Raw genomic sequence first — 12,320 nt, 5'->3', positions numbered from 1 at the left:
TGTTTTTATTTACCATCTGAGCACTGTGTGTTCATCTCAGATGCCCATTTTTAGTGAGCATCTTTGAATTTGGGGGCTTGATGTTTCTCAATTCTTTATACATCCTGGATATAAGGCCTTTGACTGAGGGGTTGCTGGCTAAAATTCTTTCCCATTCTGTGGGTTTTCTTTTCACTCTGCTGGTGATTTCTTTTGAAGGGCAGAAATATTTCAATAACATGAGATCCAAATTGTTGATTCTTTGAAATGTTTCCGTGCAGTTTGCATTTAGTTCATGAATTCTCTGCCTACTCCTATGTCTCCAAGATTTCTATCTACTTTGTCTTTCAGTAGATTTAGTGTTTCTGTTTTAATATTTAGATCTTCGATCCATTTAGATTTTAGTTTTGTGCATGGCAATAAGCATGGGTCTTTGGCATGTGAAAAGCCAATTTTTCCAACACCATTTATTAAAGAGGCTATCCTTCTTCCAGTGAACATGTTTAGCCCCTTTGTCAAGTATCAATTGGCTGAGTGTCTTTGTAGTTGTGTTTGTATCTTCTAATCTGTTCCATGGATCCTCAGGTCTATTTCTTTGCTGATTTTATCACTGTGGCTTTGTAGTATAGTTTCAAGTAAGGAATTGAGATGCCTCCTTCCTTGCCTTTGTTGCCCAGAATCGCCTTTGCTATTCTAGGTTTCTTATGTTTCAAAACGAATTTTAGGAGTGTTTTCTCTAGATCTTTGAGGTGTGTTAGTGATATTTTGATTGGGATCGCATTAAATCTGTATAACAGTTTTGGAAATATGGCCATTTTCACAATGTTGGTTCTTCCTAGTCAAGAGCAAGGAACGTCCTTACATTTTTAAATATCCTCTTCAATATCCTTTTTTAGTGTGGCATAATTTTCAGCATATGAGTATTTTACATTCTTAGTTAGGTTGGTTCCTAAGTATTTCATTTTTTAGATGGCATTGTGAAAGGTGATATTTCCATAATTTCTCTCTTGGTGAGTTTTTTGTTTGTGTACAGGAAAGCTATTGATTTTTGAGCATAGACTTTGTATCCAGCTACACTGCAGAATTTGTTTATTACCTCTAGCAGTATTTAATGGAGTTTTTTGGGTCTTCTATATAGAGTATCATGTCATCTGAAAATAGTGGTGATTTAACTTATTCCTTTTCTGTTGTTATTGCTTTTTTTTTCTCTGTTTTCTGATTGCCCTGGCTAATATTTCCAGAACTATATTGAATAGGAGTGGTGATAGTGGGCATCCTTGTCTTGTTCCTGATTTTAGGGTGAAAGCTTTTAGTTTTTGTCCATTTAATATAATGTTGGCTGTTGGTTTGTCATAGATGGCCTTTATAAGTTTGAGGTCGACATTGTGTATTCCGAGTTTCTGAAAGGTTTTTATCATGAACATGGACTTTATCAAAAGCTTTTTTTGCATCTATTGCGATGACCGTGTGGTTTTTGTTTTTGACTCTGTTGATGTGGTGAATTACATTTATTGACTTGCATATGCTAAAACATCCCTGCATTCCTACAATGAATCCCTCTTGGTCGTGATGTATAATCTTGATGATTTTCTGCATTCTATTTGCCAATATTTGCCAATAATTTATTGAGAATCTTTACATCAATGTTCATTAGTGAGATTGGGTCTATTGAGTTCTCCTTTTGGTTGGGTCTTTCTCTGGTTTTGGTATGAGAGTAATACTTGCCTACAGGAATGATTTAGGGAGGATTGCTTCCTTTTCAATTTCATTGAAGAATTTAAAGAGTGTTGGTATCAAATTTTCTCTAAATTTCTTGTAGAATTCATCCCTGAATCCATCAAGACCTGGGCTATCCCTTTGTTGATAAGTTTTTAAATTATGTTTTTAATTTCAATAGCTGATATTGGGTTATTGAAACTTGCTATATCTTCTTGGTTGAGCTTTAATAGTTCATATGTTTCTAGAAATCTGTTCATTTCCTCTGTGTTTTCCACTCTAGGTGAGTAGAGATTTTCAAAGTAGGTGTTCATGATGTTTTGAAATTCCATGGGATCTGTAGTAATTTCGCTCTTTTTAGTCCTTATTGTGTGAATTTGGGTTTTTTCTTTCTTTTTCTCAATAAGGTTAGCTAGAGGTTTGTCAATTTTGTTTATTCTCATAAAAACCCCCAGCTTTTGATTGATTACTTCTTTGTATTTTTTTTTTTTTTAGTTTCAATTGCATTGATTTCTGCTCTGATCTGTACAATTTCCTCTCTTCTATGAGCTTTGGGTTTAACTTATTTTCTTTTTCTAGAAGCTTGAGATGAAGCATTAAGCTGTTTATTTGTTCTTGCTCTGTTTTCTTGAAATGACAATTTATTGCTATATATTTCCCTCTTAAGATCACTTTCCCTGCATCCCACCAATTACAGTACAATGTTTCCACATTTTCATTGAATTGTAGGTATTTCTTTATTTCTTCTTTAATTTCATCTATAGCCCACTGGTTGTTCAGAAAGTTGTTATTTAAGTTCCATATATTGATGTAGGTTTTGCAATATTTTTGCCATTAATTTCCAATTTCAGTGCACTATAATCAGATATTATGCATGGGATAATTTCAATACCTTTGCAATTATTTAATAATGTTTTATGGGATAATATATGATCTATTTTGGAGAATGTCCCATGTGAAGCTGAGAAGAATGTGTATTCTGTTATGGTTGGGTAGAACACTCTGTAAACATCTATTAAGTTCAATTGTTCTCAGGTATGATTCAGTTCTATTGTTTCTTTGCTGACTTTTGGTCTAGTTGATCTATCTCTCTATGACAATGGGGTATTAGGTACCTGTTATTCTAGTTGATCTATCTCTCTATGACAATGGGGTATTAGGTACCTGTTATAATTGTGTTCTTGTATATTTGGTTTTTCATGTCCGTTAGTATTTTCCTTATATAGTTGGGTGCTCCTGTATTTGGTGCACATATATTTATAATTTTTAGCTCTTCCTCTTGATTTTTTCTACTAAAAAGTATGTAGTGACCTTTTTTATCTCTTTTAATCATTTTAGGTTTGAAGTTCACATTGTCTGCAAATAGAATAGTTACCCCTGTTTTTTTCGAGCTCCTGTTGCATGGAATACTGTTTTCCTTCCTTGGACTTTTAATCTATGAGTTTTCTTTTGGGTCAGATGTGTTTCTTGTATACAGCATATTGTGGGATCATGCTTCTTGATCCATTCTGTCAACCTATTTCATAAAATATCTTTTAAATCCATTTCTTTATGTTGATTGGAGAAATATCCCTCATCCTTATTCTTCAGTCTAATTCGAGGAAATTAAACTAGCTTTTTTTATCTTTAAAATGTGTTTTTTTATTTATAAAAATTTTTAAGAAAATCAATATCAACCACAAAGCATTCTGCTTTACTTATATACTGGTGTTTCTAACATATTTTAATGCTGTTCAATATTTCTAACAGTCACTTATTATTATTACTATTATTATTATTATTATTATTATTATTATTATTATAAGTTCACAATTTGTTTGGGAAAGCTTTTATTTTCTGAGACCAGAAAAATATTATATTTTCTTCCTTTAGTTTCATTTTTCATTGCAAAAAATTTTATAGTTTTCATTGGAAAAACTTTTTTCTGCCCCATTTGCTTTAAAAAATAAAATAAAATAAAACCTTATTCCAGATTCTATTAGTGAGTAACATCCCACTGGCTTCTAATGCCAACTATGTGATGTGGTAAATAATTGCACACAATTAGGCCTATTGAGGTGCATTGTCTTCTAAAGTTTAGTTCTAATTTGATTAAATTTTATTTCTATTTATTAGGTAACATCACCTAAAATTACCCATTTGATTAAGCAGTCACTTCTGGTTTGTTCCAATTACGCATAAGCAAAACCAACTTGCTTTCCGTTTCTATGGACATACTGATATTTCACACAAAGAGAATTGTATAAAGGTGACATTTTACATCTGGATTTGTTATGATTGATACATTGTGTCAATTTGAGAAATTTAGAAGTTTAACTGAGAGACTCAGCAGGGAGCCAGAGTTCTTATCTTGTAAATATCTTCACCTTGTACAAAAAAGGACAAGGGGATTTTGTGAGTGCTACACCTACCTTGAAGAGGGGATGCTCACCCATGTACAATATAAAGGAGGAGAAGAGGCTTATTTTTTTCTCCTTTTTGCTCTGGCACCCTTGAAGTATTTCCCCAGTGCCATGCCATCCTGCCTTAGGCCAGCTGATTATGGACTGAAACTTCCAGAAACTGTAAGCTAAATAAACCTTTCCTTCCTTCACTTTGGGTGTCAGATGTTTTGTCCCATCAGCAATGAAAAAGTAACCAAGACAGAATTTGGTATCAGGAGTAGGGTTATCATTGTGATTATACTTAAGCACATGGTTCAAGAGTCTTTGAGCAATAAGCCCAGCATTATAATTTAAAATGTTGTGAGTTTGGCCATAAAGGAAGTTCTAATAAAACCATGATCTGTAAAGACAGAGCTAAGATCATTGCTGAGAAGGAACAGGGAAATAAAAATGATGACCTGTGGAAATCATGGACAGAGGCAGTGGATTTCCACCCTTCACAACCTCAAAACTGCAAACGTGAAAGACTTTGGTTGGAGGAGAAAACCACAGAGTATCATGCTCCAGAATAGCAGTGGAGGCCCCATGAGGTTCCAGAATGGTAGTGGCATCGAAAATTTGTTCCTCAAAATAAAGTTCAGAAGACCCAGCAATCCAGGCAGTTGAACCTTACAACCAATAAAGAGGAAAGCCTGGCTACTGCTCCAGCTAGCATCAGACCTCAGCATCATCCACGTGGTGCTGGTTTAAGGTGCATAAAGAATGCAAGAGTTTTGAAGTTAAAAAGGCTTCTACCCCAATTTCAGAAGGGCTGGGACTCTAAGCAGGATACTCCTGAGAGGGCAGTGTGTGAAACTGTGAGTGTAAAGCCAAAGGTACAGTGGAGAATTAAGAAGTTTGGAAAAACCAAAAATGTGGATCTTCTAAGGAAACCTGCAAGGAGGGAACAAAGCCAGACAATGAGAGTAGCTGTGGGTTCCATAACCACCAGAAATGCCATAGGAGTGCAATCACACAAGCCCTTTGAAGCTCACAGTTTGCCTCAGACTGCCTGAAATAGTGCACATGAAACTATAGAACTTAAGGTTTGCCCTGCTGGATTTTGGACTTCTTTTGGTCCCAAGACTTTGTATATCCATTTGTACCTTTTGGAGTGGAAATGTTTGTCTTGTGCCATTGCATGTTGGAAGTGTTTAATTTTATTCTCATTTGTACAGTTGTGTGCAGTTAAGAGTTTGCCTTCTATCTTGGAGGAGACTTGGGACTTGAACTTTTCAGCAATGCTGAAACTGTTAAGACTAATAAATCTGGACTAAATGCATTTATATAAAATGATGTACATGGGTTATGTTTCTAATGTAATATAATTTTGACAGATTTATTGCTGATTCTTAAGGATCATTGCACTGTGTTATAATGTTCAAGTTGCAAAAATGTTAAGAAAAACATGATTTTGTAGCTGGAGGCTGATTTAAAGAAATATGTCTGGCTGCCACCTTGACAATAGGTGGATTGTTATGGGTCATACATGTTGTTAAGTTGAGAAATTAAGAAGTTGAACTGAAAGACTCAGCAAGGAGCCAGGGTTCTTTCTTTGTAAATATCCGCATCCTGTGCATAAAAGGACAAGGAGTCTTTGTGAGTACTATACCCACCCTGAAGAGGGGAGAGGTGATGGCATGTGTACAAGAGTAGAAGAGCAGGCTTATCTTTTCTCCTTTTTGTTATGGCTGCTTCCTTGAAGTGTTGCCCCCATGCCATGCCACACTGCCTTAGGCCAGCTGATTATGGACTGGATCTTCCAGAAACTGTAAGCCAAATAAACCTTTCCTTCCTTCACTGAAAATATGAAAATATGTCATCTGAAAATATGTCACATATTTTCTCACAGCAATGAGAAGAAAGTAATCAAGACAGCATTAATTAAGCTGGTACAATAATGTTGATGTTTTACATATTGTAATATTACCATAACTTTATTTCTTTTTCATGATAGAATGTTTCATTGTATACTTAAGCTACATTTTATCTGTTAATTCACAGATGAAGTTGATATGTCTCTATATTTTAGCTGTTGTGAATACTTAGTTATTTTATGAATGTTTGTATGGTTTACTTTGAACACTTGTTTCAAATACATTTTTGGATCCATAGTAACACCTCAGTGGAACTTCTTGCTCATATGATAATATTATATTTCAATTTTTGAAAAACTAAATAAATTTTTAAATATCTGAATCATTTTTAATCTACCAACAAGGTAAAAGAATAGAAGTCAAAGGATAAGACATCCTTATCTTGCTCCTGATCAAAGATAAAAGTTTTCAGTCTTCATAATAAGGCAAAGTGTGAGCCAAGGATTTTTTCATAAATTTCATTAATTGTGTTTGAGAATTTCCCTTCTTATCCCAATTTTTTAAAAATGTTTTCATTCTGAAAGGTATTACCTTGTGCCACATGTTTTCCAATTGAGATATTCAAGCGGATTTTATCTTGCATTGTATAATAATGGTATTACACTGATAGTGTTTTTCTTTCATCCTGAAAGGATTACCTGGAGCATTTCTTCAGAAGAAATCTATTAGTGATACATTCCCTCAAATTCACACTCCCTAAGCTTTTATTTATCTAGAAATGTGCTAATGTCTGATTTATTTTAAAAGGATACTTTTACTGGATTTCAGGGTTCTTGAAAGAGAGGGGACTTCCCCTGTCCTTCCAGCATTTGTATATGTCATTCCATTGTCTTCCAATCTCATAATTTCTGGAAAGAAACTATTAATCTGATTGAAGGTATAATATTCTTGATAATTCACTTTTGACTTGGTGCTTTCAAGACTCTCATTTTGTCCCAATCTTTGAATAATCTGACTTTAATGAATTTGTAGATTAATGTCTTTCATCAAATTTCAGAAGTTTTAAACTCAATTTTTATTTAAATATTCTTTTTGCTTCACTTTCCTTTTCCTCTTACCATAATAAACCTAGTACAGATATATTTCTTTGCTTTATGTGTCTCTTGGGCTTCTTGGGTACTCTGCATTTTCTTGATTCTCTTGGTCTACTTTCGAGATTGGCTAACCTCTTTTGACCTTTCAGGTTACTGATTCTGTCTTCTGCCTGCTCAAATTGGTTGTTGAGCCCCCTGGTGAATATACTTCAGTTATTTTATTTTTTGGCTACTGTTTTTATATTTATTTAATATTTATGATTTACTTTTTTATCTTCTTTAATTCAGACTTTATTGCCTTGATTTAACTTAGTTCACCATCCACAGTTTTTTTCTCTCACTGAAAGTATTTAAAACAGTTTATGTAAAGTCTTTGTCCTGTAAGTATACATTTCAGGTTTCCTCAAGAATAGATTTATTAAACTGCTTTTTCTTGTTGTGAAGGGGTCAAGCTTTGTCTTTTCTTCTTTATCTAACTCATTTTTTAAAAACACTGTACATTTTGAATATTTGACTGTAGAATAGATATCATGTAACCCTCCATGTATTACATCCATCCTGTTCTGAGATCATTTTTTGGTTTGTTTAATGACTTTTCTAAACAGTTTTTGAAATGTTTGTGGTTTTTGTCTTGCATGACCACTGAAATCTTCACTTAGCTAACAGGTAATCTAATGATTTTGCTGTTATACCTTACCTGCCTCAGAACAAAAAGAAAAAGAAACCCTCCCAACCATAGCTGATTGAGTTTGTATCACAGTATTTCTTCAGTGCTTATCCAGGATGTTTGGAATCCTGCCTCTCCTTTCAATTCTTCCCGATCAGATCCCCTAAACGTCAGCCAGGGGTAAGGACACTGACATTCTTAAGTATTTTCAAAGCATATCTCCAGGCCTCATTATATCTGCATATATTTTTGGATTCTGTAGTATATTGAAATCTTTGAAAAACCATATTCAGAAACATAAATCTTTTTCTAACCTTTTCTTCGCATGCATTTTGATCTCTGTAATCCTTGTTTCACTTGTTACCCATACTGCTGTGGCAGGTGCATACCTTCGAATGCTTTAAGAAAGTACATTCTAGAAGCTACCCCAGCCTGCTATTGCTCTGACTCAGGTAAAACAATGACTAGCCATTGTGCTGGTTTTTCACAGAACAGTCAAGAATGTCAAAATACTCAAACACAGTGTTTTGGAAATAAAGAATTATTACTATTGGCTGTAGAAATGTACGTGACGTGGCATTCTATCTACATGGCTAACATTCAAATAGGGATTAGAATGGTAAACATCCTACTTCAAATGCTATAGTGCTCTCCTAATGTGATCTAGCAGCTTTTTTCAAGTAAGATTTTCTCTGGTTGTTCCAAATTTTTTACTAGACTCCAAATTTATGCAAATATTGACTTTTATTTTTTTGATTACTTCTTGAGAATTTTGTTTCTATGAATGGAGATATGGAGCCCCGCCCCTTTCTCTCATTTACTGTAAAATCCTCCTGCTTATATTTTCAAAATATATATTTCTCCTTTAAATTTTAATATATATAATAAATATATATTTTAAATATATATAATAAATAAATATTTATTTCCAAGATATATATTTATTATATATATTTATAAATATAAAATATTTATTATAAATATTTATTTATTTATTATAAAATATTTATTATAAATATTTTAAATATAAAATATTTTAAATATAAAATATTTTAAATATAAAATATTTATTATAAATATTTTAAATAAATATTTATTATATTTTATAAAATATAAAATATTTTTTAAATATATATAATAAATATATATTTATTTAAAATAAAAAATTGCTTTCAGTTTCTCATTCTTTTTGAAGCAAAACTGGGAGATAAAAAGCTATCAAAATTTCAACATTAAAAAAGAAGCATGAAATTTTCTTACCATTTTTCCAAAGAAGTTTCAAACTGTCAAAATAAAAGATTTCAATAAAAATCATATTTTAAATATCTCATAAAACAATTCATAAACTTCACTTAAACTCACTGATAAAATTTTAATTCTGCATTTCATGTACCCAACTTTATTTTGAACAAGTTATACTTGTTAGTATTTCCCAAATATGTATATATACATACTCTGATTTCTCTTCAGATTGTATAAATCCTTCATCTTTTACAAATATGTATGCATTTCTCAAACTGACTCTTTGTGTTATTATTCCTACATAATTCTTATTTTTCACATTTTTGTTTTTAAATCTAGTTTTTCCTCAAGAACCAATTCAAATGCTCCTCATTCCCAAAGGAATTCAATATAATTAGAAATGCATAACATTTATTGAATATTAATGAACTATGAAAAAGTGGTAAATACAAAATTTATTTGAAACTCCACAAACAATTTAGTTTTCCATTATATTATGTCTCCTCTGGGCAATAAATTCCTTAGCTGAGATTACATTCTATACTTTGGGCTGTAAGAGGCACAGATTTACCAAAGATGCAAGTAGTATATCTTCAACTGATCATGTTAGTTTAGATATATACAATTCTCTTCAGCTACCAATGCCTACTATATCTATACTTATACCTATCATAGTCTATTTCATGGAAATAATGAAATATTTTTGGAATATTTTAGTAAGTAGAAGGGAATTTGATTAGATGCATAGTGAAAACAGAGGAAAGGAAAATGCAACTAGGAACAGATAAATTGTAAATTATTATGGGATTGGTAAAATGCTTTTATGAGATGTTAGAGGAATTCCTAGCATGTGACAATTTGTAGAACTAAAGAAATTACCACGGATGAGATGAACTGTTCTATTTTTTTTCAGTTCCCAGAGTCTAGAATATCTGGCTGAAAACTTGCCACCTCGATGTCATGAGAATAAGTCTGAATATATTCTAGATCTGCCTAAGATGTAGAGGTTAGACAAATGTGAAAGTTATGGTTTTACAGTGAAACAGCAAAATCTAGGTAACCAGAAAAATTGCACAATGTTCACAAACAGGAGACAAAACACAACAGCAATTCATTTAGGAGTGATTTTTTTTTTTTTTTTTTTTTTGTATCGGGGATCAAACTCACAATCTTGTACTTGCCAAGTAGGCACTGAGCCACTAAGCTATTCTCCAAGCCTTAGGAGTGAAATAGTTTAAGCAAACTGAAATGTAAACTTACTTAGACGAATGTACAAGACCCCACTTCTTTTGCTTGACTATATCACCTATTACTTACGTAGAGTCCTAGGAAAAGTTTCTACTTCCTAGATAGGAATCTTGGAAATAAGCATGCTCTGAGAGTTGTACAATCTACCACTGACAAATACAAATGACAATAAATACAAGTATTTTGGGAGATATCACAGGACGAACAATAAGAAACTTACTTCAGATATGACAGAAATACTGTAATTAACATTTAAAAGGAGAGAGCTGAAAATGCCTCTATGTGTAAAATACAATGCTCACTTTAGAAATTCCTTTAAAAATTACAAGTAGAAGTTCTACTCTTCCTTTCTCTATTGTTGATGGGCATGCAAACTAGTATTACCACATAGAAATCAATATGAAGTTTCCTCAAAAAATTAAACCTGCAATTCCATTTGACCCAGCCATTAACACACTGGGTATTTTACTGAAAAAAAAATAAAGAATTGTATCAGAGTGGTACATGCATACCCATGTTTATAGTAACAGAATTCATGATAACTAAATTTTGAAAGCATCCCTTACACTTATTAACAAACAAATGGATAAAGAAAATGTAGTATATGGACACAATGGAATATTCCCAGTCACAAAAAAGGATAAACTTGTAGCACTGTTACAAAAAATGTATCTTGAATCCATAATGTTGTGTACCTCTTTTCCAATTATTGAATGCAGTTATTATATATCTCAAAAACATACTAAATAACTAAAAGGTAAATGAATGCAATAAAATGTAACAAACAGGAGAAAAACTTGAAAAGTATATAAATGGTAGCTCACAGAACAATAAAACAAATGAATGGAAAGCCTAAGAAATTATATGGTTAACTGATATATATTGAGGGTCACATAATTACATGCACACATATGTACAGAGATATTAATTATGTTATTAACTGATATTTTAACCATCTGCCTCTGTCCTCTAAATAGACTTTGAAGTTTTGGTATTACTGTTTTGCTGAGATTTTCTTGTACTGATTGTAATAGATAAAATGAAATCTAAGAAACTCTGAAAATGACTGCATTTACCGACATAATAAAAGAATGCATGAATTAAATTTTATTACATATCTCAATGTCTTTTCTCATATAATATGATATATTTATTTAAAATTTATATAGAAAAATGATGTATTAACAATATTCATTTAACTCAAAAAATGAACAATGAAAGCAAAAAAGAACTGTCACACTAGATATCAAAACATATTATGAAGCATGTAGGTGAAATGATTTATTGAAATAGGAAGAAAAAGCTTAACATCCAGAAATAGATAAAATTTTATCTGAAAACTTTATATGTGACAAACGTGGCATAGATTTGTAGACATGACAGGATTTGATATACAAATTGATTAGTAAAAGTTATTTTCTAAAATTAGCTATTTCATTTTATAAACAAAAAATCAATCCAGCATATTAAATAAGTATACATCAAATGAAAAACTAACATTTACAAAAAATAAAGAAAATATTTTCTATTGCCCCTTAGCATGAAATTTCTTAAATAAGGCATAAAACATTTAAAGTAAGAATTAAATCATACATTTAAGTAAATTAGAATTAAAAATTCATTTATTAAACTACAAAGAATCACAAAGTCAATTTGAATGTTTATCTCTCTGTATATAGATATATAGAATATATATAAACCTATATATAGAATGTTTACTATATAGCTCTGTCTATAGAATATATCTATATCTGTATATCTATATGGAGACTATATAGAATAATCTATCTATATATATGGAATGTTACTAACTCTCTCTATATAATATTTATATATACAAATCTATATATAGAATGTTTACTATATCTCTCTCTCTAAATATATATAGATAAATTTGTAAGAGCAATAATTTTGCCTATGCAAGTAAATAAGGAAGTACATGTATATCTAAGAACAAATGAGAAAAAAAGAACCAGCTTTTTGCAAGAGAAGAGCATAAATATTCAATAAAAACATTAATACAAACTAAACTAGTAATCAGGAAAGTGTTATTCCTTGGTTTTTGAAAACTGGCAATTCAATGCCATACACAGAGCAGAAATTTATATCAAAATGGTTTTTATGAGAGTTCTGA

The sequence above is a fragment of the Cavia porcellus genome, unplaced genomic scaffold, assembly GCF_034190915.1.
Source record: "Cavia porcellus strain 051 isolate PalLab524CR breed Dunkin Hartley unplaced genomic scaffold, mCavPor4.1 scaffold_20, whole genome shotgun sequence".
NCBI lineage: Eukaryota > Metazoa > Chordata > Mammalia > Rodentia > Caviidae > Cavia > Cavia porcellus.
This window is presented reverse-complemented; position numbering follows the sequence as displayed.